This window comes from Plectrocnemia conspersa, unplaced genomic scaffold (genome assembly GCF_051122295.1).
Source record: "Plectrocnemia conspersa isolate PC_06_02 unplaced genomic scaffold, ASM5112229v1 ptg000005l, whole genome shotgun sequence".
NCBI lineage: Eukaryota > Metazoa > Arthropoda > Insecta > Trichoptera > Polycentropodidae > Plectrocnemia > Plectrocnemia conspersa.
This window is the reverse complement of record NW_028277169.1, coordinates 22758615-22766607: the sequence shown is the minus strand read 5'-3', so window position 1 is coordinate 22766607 and position 7993 is coordinate 22758615.

The window sequence follows — 7993 nt, the reverse complement described above, 5'->3', positions numbered from 1 at the left end:
ATAATAATATGGATAATCGAGGACAGTTTGCCAAAAAAATATACTTTTTTACATGTCATAAAAACACTTGAATAAACCCTCATAATAATAATTCCAAAGCCGTAACGTCCGCGCTGATAAGCACCCATCTAAATTTCCCAAAAATAAATTATTATTACACTATCAGCGATCTCGTGTATATTTTTTTTTTGCATACTTTTACGACGCATAAATCCGCAATTTTGCAACGCTTTACAGGTCCGCTGTATGCGTGCGCGGGGCCCGCGGGCGCAAAATTACCGAGGCGCCCCAACCTGACCCGCATTAATTTAAGTTTTCGTATTATGACCGCGTCTTTATATTAATGTTGCCGTTTATAAATTTCGCCCGATTATGGCTGTGAAATATGATGGGGGGGATTTTTTGGTTCCATTAACCGAAATGGTGGTAAAAAGTATTTTTTCTCTCCTTGCCTGTTCTCATTTGAGTGACAAAGTGAGCGTAAAAAATGCGTATGAAACACTCGATGAATATTCAGTGACGGTTCATTCGAAGAACCACGAAGCAGTAGCATTATTAAATAAAATTAAAATAATTTATAATAGGAGCATAGATCATATATAATATTTGTTAGGTATTTTTGTAGATGTACAAGACATAACATTACAGCCCAACGCACTCTACACAGAAACATCCATATACGAGTAAAAATATTTACAATAATAGGCTGAGAGCAAATCAATACTATCCGACAGATAAGGAAAAATTCAGATATCTGTCCAATACTTCTGTTTTTACATGCGGCACTTTAAACAAGAGATAGTAATTAGGTGGCACCCAAAAATTAGGTTCTTCCAGCAACTCCGAACTGTGTACATTCTCTACGAGCAGCTTAAAAAAGTGCTTACCCAGTACATTAATCGAGAGAATCATATCTCAGTATACCTTATAGGAATTTTGTGCAAAATAAAAATGGATATTACTTATATTCCCTTGAGTAAAGCTATCTGAAAAACCTTTTTTAGATCTTTTCAATTCAGAATGAGTCGGTTACATTATTTGACAACCAGACCAGAAAAGCATGTTTATGTATATTTTGCACATGATTATACAATGAAACAGTCAAATCCGTGTGGGATGCTAAATTGTGGCTACCGTTTGCTACGTCAAATAAGATAACACCGGTTTTTGGAACCAGATAAGAGCTGCCTTCCATAGACATGTGTCCTATCAAAATAAATTTCGATCATACTTTTCCGACAAGTTTTTGCTTCTGATAATCCCCTTTTCTCCACCAGATTCTAGGGGTAACAACGGATTTGAGCCATACCTGGTCAGTGGATCTTGAATCGTTGCCGATTAAAGGCCACGTACTTTAGAAAGGGTTTTTTGCTTTTGTCTTGACGGGTTTTCATAAAATACAAAATGTCATAAGTGTACTTTTATTATTCATATTTGTTGCCATTTCTAACATATCGATACATTTTGCCTGAACAAATTATATTTTCGAAACTTAATAAATTTATACTATACAATTTTAATATTTCGATATTTTTAGTCTTACAATACTAGTTAAAATATGAATTTTAATAGTAAAGTTAATGCTTTAGCAATATTATCTTTATATTTTCTATATAAGTATATATAAAGAAAATAATATTTTTTATGTAATAATAATTTTATTAAATTCGTATAAATACCAATTATAATTCCTTAATTTAATAAATAAAATATTAAGACGTTGGTTATAAATATCTCTAAACCTTTAGAAAGCTTTCGTGTAATAAAATATGTCGCGATTAGTAGTATAAAAAAATCATATAAAATATAATCTAGTTCAGCTGGATTGAATCTAATAAATTTTCTCTTAAAATATTTCCCTTAAAAAAACTTATTACAACATACATATATTATTTATAAATTTCTTAATTATTATATATAAATTTATCGTAAATAATAATAAGGTAAGAAAGCAACGATTTTTTGTTTTATTATCTGAAGTGGTGGTAATTTTTTTTCTCTTCGTGCCTTTTTAGCGTTTGAGTGACAAAGTGAACGTGAAAAAAAATGTGTATGAGGCACTCGATGAATATTCATCTGGAGAGGCTCCGAGGAATATGTTTGCTCGGAGTGCTCGAGGTCTGAAAATTCTGAAGGGTCCTTCTCGACTGTAGAGCGTGGAACACTGATCACAATGTGGATTATGTGCGTTCAAGGATTTATGCCTCTTTATGGTCTGATGCACAATGGAAGTTCAACTCGAGATGAACATAACATATAATATCATTCGTTTTTAAACAATACTATATTTTTATATTACCAAAAATTATATTATGATGGGAAAAAAAATTGTAACAATTTAATTAACTAGAGCTCGCGAGTAACACATAATAATGCCTGACAACAGTTCACATAAAATAATATAATTTTCTATTAGTTTTTCTATACGGGACATGTGTATAATAGTTTTCAGACAATGTTTTATTTAGCTCATAGTGTAATTTTGCTCCTATAATTTTAAATACGTATACAATTGACTCATCAGTAATATATTTCTATGTTTTTTATATGAATTTTTTTTTAAATTAAATTAACACTATCGTGTAATAACAGATTACCACAGTGCGTCACGATGTTAAAAAAATGACAAAACATTGTAATATTGCAATACACACAAAAAAGTAATACATGGTAAGAAAGAGAAAAAATACCATGAAATAATACCAACCGAACCAGCTCCTCGTAGCTAACCTGAAATAAATCAATTTCCAACGCCATTATATTAAGGAGCCAGATGGCGAAAACTGTAAGCGAGTTGGATAAGCGGACGTCCTTGCCCTAACGGGAATCAGAAGAGGACGTGATCGTGTCCCCAATAATAACCAAATATTTAATACTTAATAATATAATATTCGTGTATTCCAAATTATAGATCTAATTCCAAAAAACTGCCAACCAAAGTGTCAAATAGAACGCGAATAACTGACGGATCGTTAAAGTGAATTGCGTTCATTATAAAAAAGCTGTTTACGTATAGAGATAACCTCCAGTTGCTCTCAAAAGCAATTTCTCTAGTAGAAGTTTCTCTAGGCAAAATGTTTCCACCGAGATCGCAGGAATAATCTGATGGCGAACGGGATCGAAAAAATGATACATTATGACACTTTTTAACACTGAAGGGCAGTTGATTGGCGGAAGCCCATCTCTATAGAAAATTTGAATCAATTTGTAGAGAGAACTAAATTTTTAACTGCCGTACTTATGTAATTTATAAAAAAACACGAACAGCAGATGAACCCGTGAAGGGGTAAAATATTATTTTTACAATCAACCACCATATGTTAAAAATTGTCTACGATCACTCAAATAGCTCGAGAATAACCGAGTTAAATCATCCGAACAATCGAGGTCCAACCCTTTTTTTAATAATAACCCATGACAAATCATGTCAAATGTGTTCCTTAAATCCGTATATATAACGTCTACTTGAATTTGATTTTGTCACCGTTCTGATAAAAGACAAAATTTTAGTAACAATAGAACAGACGGAACAAAACCTATGCTGTTGGTCCAACAAAACTTGGCGGATGTACTTTTAGACGTATCGGATATTAGATACCGTGTTATAGTTTTTTATTTTCAAGAGCATTATTATATAGAATTATCATTTTTTATTTTAGGTATTAAATAACCAATCTTTTTAATAATTTATACTAACATGTTGTGGTTTTAATATTAATAATCGATAAAAAAAATAGTATTTATTTTAAAATAAAATATAATATATTTAATTCGTACCTAAAAAATCTGTATATTATATTTTAACCGCGCGCATAACTGCTATGTAACTAAATATCGGTTTATATCGCGAGATATAATTAGTTTTAATTTATATGAATATAAATCGTGAAAATCGCGTGTGCAAACTGCATACAAACGTGTCCACGATTGCGAACAACTGTCTCGAAATTCTAATTAATGTATTTCGGTCGGAATCGGTACGGTGCGGCCCTTAGTACATTGAAATTGGTTTTGGGCACAGAGTTGTGCAACTTTTGTTCAAAGTTAATGAAACTTTAATTAATTTACATAGATAGGTACTATATTTATATTATTTATAACATCTGATAATAAATAATACAACAATAAATCCTTGATCATTTAAAATTAAGATAGTCTCTCCCTATAGTATATTTCCCGGTAAATAATATTATACATAATCGATTTCATATCGTTAATAAATGTAGTTTTTATATGGTTGACGAAATTAAAATCAAGAACATTAATTAGGCGGTCGAAAAAGGATAGTGCCGATTCCGACCGTGCGCTTGTAGGTCGGGAATCTCCTTTCTTGGCTTTAATCGCCATATTTTTATGTTCAATGATACACAAAAATTTAATAAAATTATTTATTTCTTGTTTATTAAAAAAATATATAAAATTCAATATTATATAATAAAAAAAAGATGTGGCTAATAATGAACGAACTATCGAATTCACAAAATATCCTGTATTTATAAAATGAGAGACTATTCTTGAGATTTTAGTGTAGGATTCCTTAATTATTATTTACATTACTCTGAATCAAAACACATTTAGGGGCGGTTGATGGTGACGGGTGGCAATTATACACAGATTGAGCCACTGCAGTAGTATTTTATTGATGATATGAGCTGTTTACATTGTAAAAGGGCGGACGCGAGACGATGCGTCCGAACGCCCGAAAGATTGCCAGTGTAGAGCATAATTGTCACGCCAGTGCTACTCAAGTGCCGACCAGTTTTAGCCATAACAAATCTAAATCGGCCCCCATACACAAAATCAAAAAAAAATAGAATTAAATACGGAAGCAATCTTTCACAAATAAAATTTATATACAGAAAAAGTGCCGTTAAAACATAATTTTATTCTTTTCAAATTATTTATTTATTTTATTTTATTAATTTATTTAGCTTAATAGCTAATCTTTACATCTAACAAATTTAGTAAACATATATAAAAATATATAAAAAATACATAACAGAAAGAAAAAATGAAAATATACAATAATAAAGTTTTAATATGATAATTTATTTCTATATGTACGAAGGTGTTTTTTTATTCCATTTATGAAACCCGTTATATTTTTGCTGTTTCGGATTTCTCTTGGAAGACTATTATATAAATCAAAACCTCCGTACATAATTCCCCTAGCCGTACTCGTTTTCTTATACTTAATTTTCTTTAAATTTTCTCTATTTCTAGTATTATATTTATGTACATCTTTATTTCTTATTAAATACTTATTAAAATATTTTGGTAATATATTATTTTCTAACTTATATATAAATACTAAAACATTCATACTCAATATTTCTTGAACATTCAACCATTCTAATCTATCAATCATACTTTTACAATTAGTTAATCTATTTTTATTTAAAATTACTCTCATTGCCCTATTTTGTAATTTTTGCAACATTTGTTTATCTAATTTATTTAACATATTTATTAGTGTTGCACAATAATTAAAATGGGGCAATATTATACTATTATAAATTATTTTTTTTGGATTTATACTTAATATATTTCTTAATCTAGATAATAAACCTATTTTTCTACTAATTTTTTTTAATATGTAATTACAATGTTCTTTAAAATTTAATTTTGTATCAACAATTACTCCTAAATATTTTATATTATCCACTATTTCTATACTAGAGTTATTTATTACTATTTTGGTACTATTATCTAACACATTTTTATAATTAATAAACATACATTTAACAATTTCTTTAATGTTATCACCTATGCAATACATTAATGTGTCATCCGCAAATAGATGAATTTTACATTTTTTCACGTTATTAACTATATCATTAATATACAAAACAAATAACAATGGTCCCAATTTAGACCTTTGTGGTACTCCATAAGACACTAATTTCTCTTCAGAATATACATTATTTATTTTAACTTTTTGTTTTCTTTTATATAAGTAATTATTAAACCATCTTAAAACTATATCACTTATACCTATACTCTCCAATTTCTTTAACATTATTTTTCTGTCTATTGTTTCGAAGGCTCTCTTGAAATCCAAGAAAACTGCTCCAATGATTTTGTTTGTATCCTTAGCCAATAGCCAATCATTTATCACTACTTGTAATGCAGTTTCAGTGGAATGCTTTTCTCTGAATCCCGATTGTTGTTCACATATTATGTTTTGAGAAGTAATAAATTCCTTTAATTGTTTGATTACTACTTCTTCTATTATTTTTTCTATACACGGTAGCATGTTGATTGGTCTCATTTCTTCAACTTTTTTACTATTTTTTATTTTATTTTATTTTAAATGCATAATCGAATATGTATAGCAATTGTTGTAAACTTGTATTCTGACTAATTGGTGTTGATTTTATTTTATGCAGTCCATAAATAAATACATACATATTTTTTATGAATATTTTATTAAAATTATAGTATGTTCTGAGATTGTATAGTCGCAGAGGTAGGAATTGTGTTCATGTGCTAATGTCACATGAATAGTAGCGATTTTTTAATAATATTTTGTTATTACATAGCCCAATGTGTTAAAACGTAAACACACTCAACACCCACAAAGACATCATTTTGAAATCAAAGTATTTAATAGCAGTGAAATATATATTATTAAATACAAATTACTAATACAGCTTATAATCACGAGATGTTAATATACACAAACAAACTATTGTATTTTTTTTTATTATTTACAAATACGATCATTGTGACCATCTTATTTGATCACAATACTCTTTGTCATACAAAAAATCAGTGACAGGGAATGTCATTTTAGGATTGCCTCGCAGTTACCAGACTAATCGAGTATTTGTGGTAATTTTATCCAGATCAGCTGTGATATAAATTGTATCCATCTATTTTTTAATTATTGATAGTATACAAAAATGTAGAATTTGCAGCATGTTTTATTTATTATATTTAATTTTATCGTACATTAAGCTCCCCTGAATCTGACCAAAGATGTTCCTTCAACGTGACAATTCTAATTTAACTTGTTATTGAGCACTGCTTGGTATGTAGATTTACGAATACTATGCGTACGCAGAATGTATAATGCAACACAAATTTTATATACATATATATCTTAATAATACAATATGTACTATGTAAATTACTATCAACATTCATCCATATGCATCATCTCTCTGGTGCTAGCTGTTATGTTTCTACGAGTAAATCGGATAGAAGAATTGTTCCGTCATTATCTCCGAATCGAATCTTGTGCTGGAATAAAGATTTCCGTCTCAATGATTAATCTCCCGGCGAAGGATGCAGAAGTCGAGATCCAAATTTGAATATTGCGATGAATCACCAGAAAAGAAAAAGAAAACGAAAGGGGGAGAATCCCAAAGTGATATTATCAATTCGCGTGATTTATTGCGCGTGGCAAGTGCTAAGTCGAAAAATGAAGTTTGATTGTGAGAGTCATAAATCAAAAAAATATCCGACTCCGTTCTCTGTGAGTGAACACAGCCAGTCCAAAGTTGTGTTTAGCAGTAAACAGTTGACGCTTTTTGTCCGTTCAATTAAGAATATTATTTTAATATAATTTATTATATAATCTTGAATTCTTTAAAACAGAGATTGTTAAAAGATATTTAAGAACTGCCTATTCACGTAATCGTGAAATAGACACCGGGGCCAATTAAAACTTGGTAATAAAAACGATCATTAAGATATAAAAAAGACTACCTAAGCAAAGATTTCAATGCATAATTTTTGTATAGCATTTTTATTATTTTTTATTATAAAGAGTGATTTCCGATCTTCAATTTCCGAACATTAAAAAAATAGCACACAAATTTATTTATATATAATATAATATATGTACAAATTTACTACAACAAAATCATGTTTAACCCTTTATATATCATGAAACAAGAAAAAATACCTGTATATCAGTAGCGATTTGTGATAAAAAAATGGATGTGCTGCCAGAGACGTTTATTCCATTCATAACGATATTTATTTT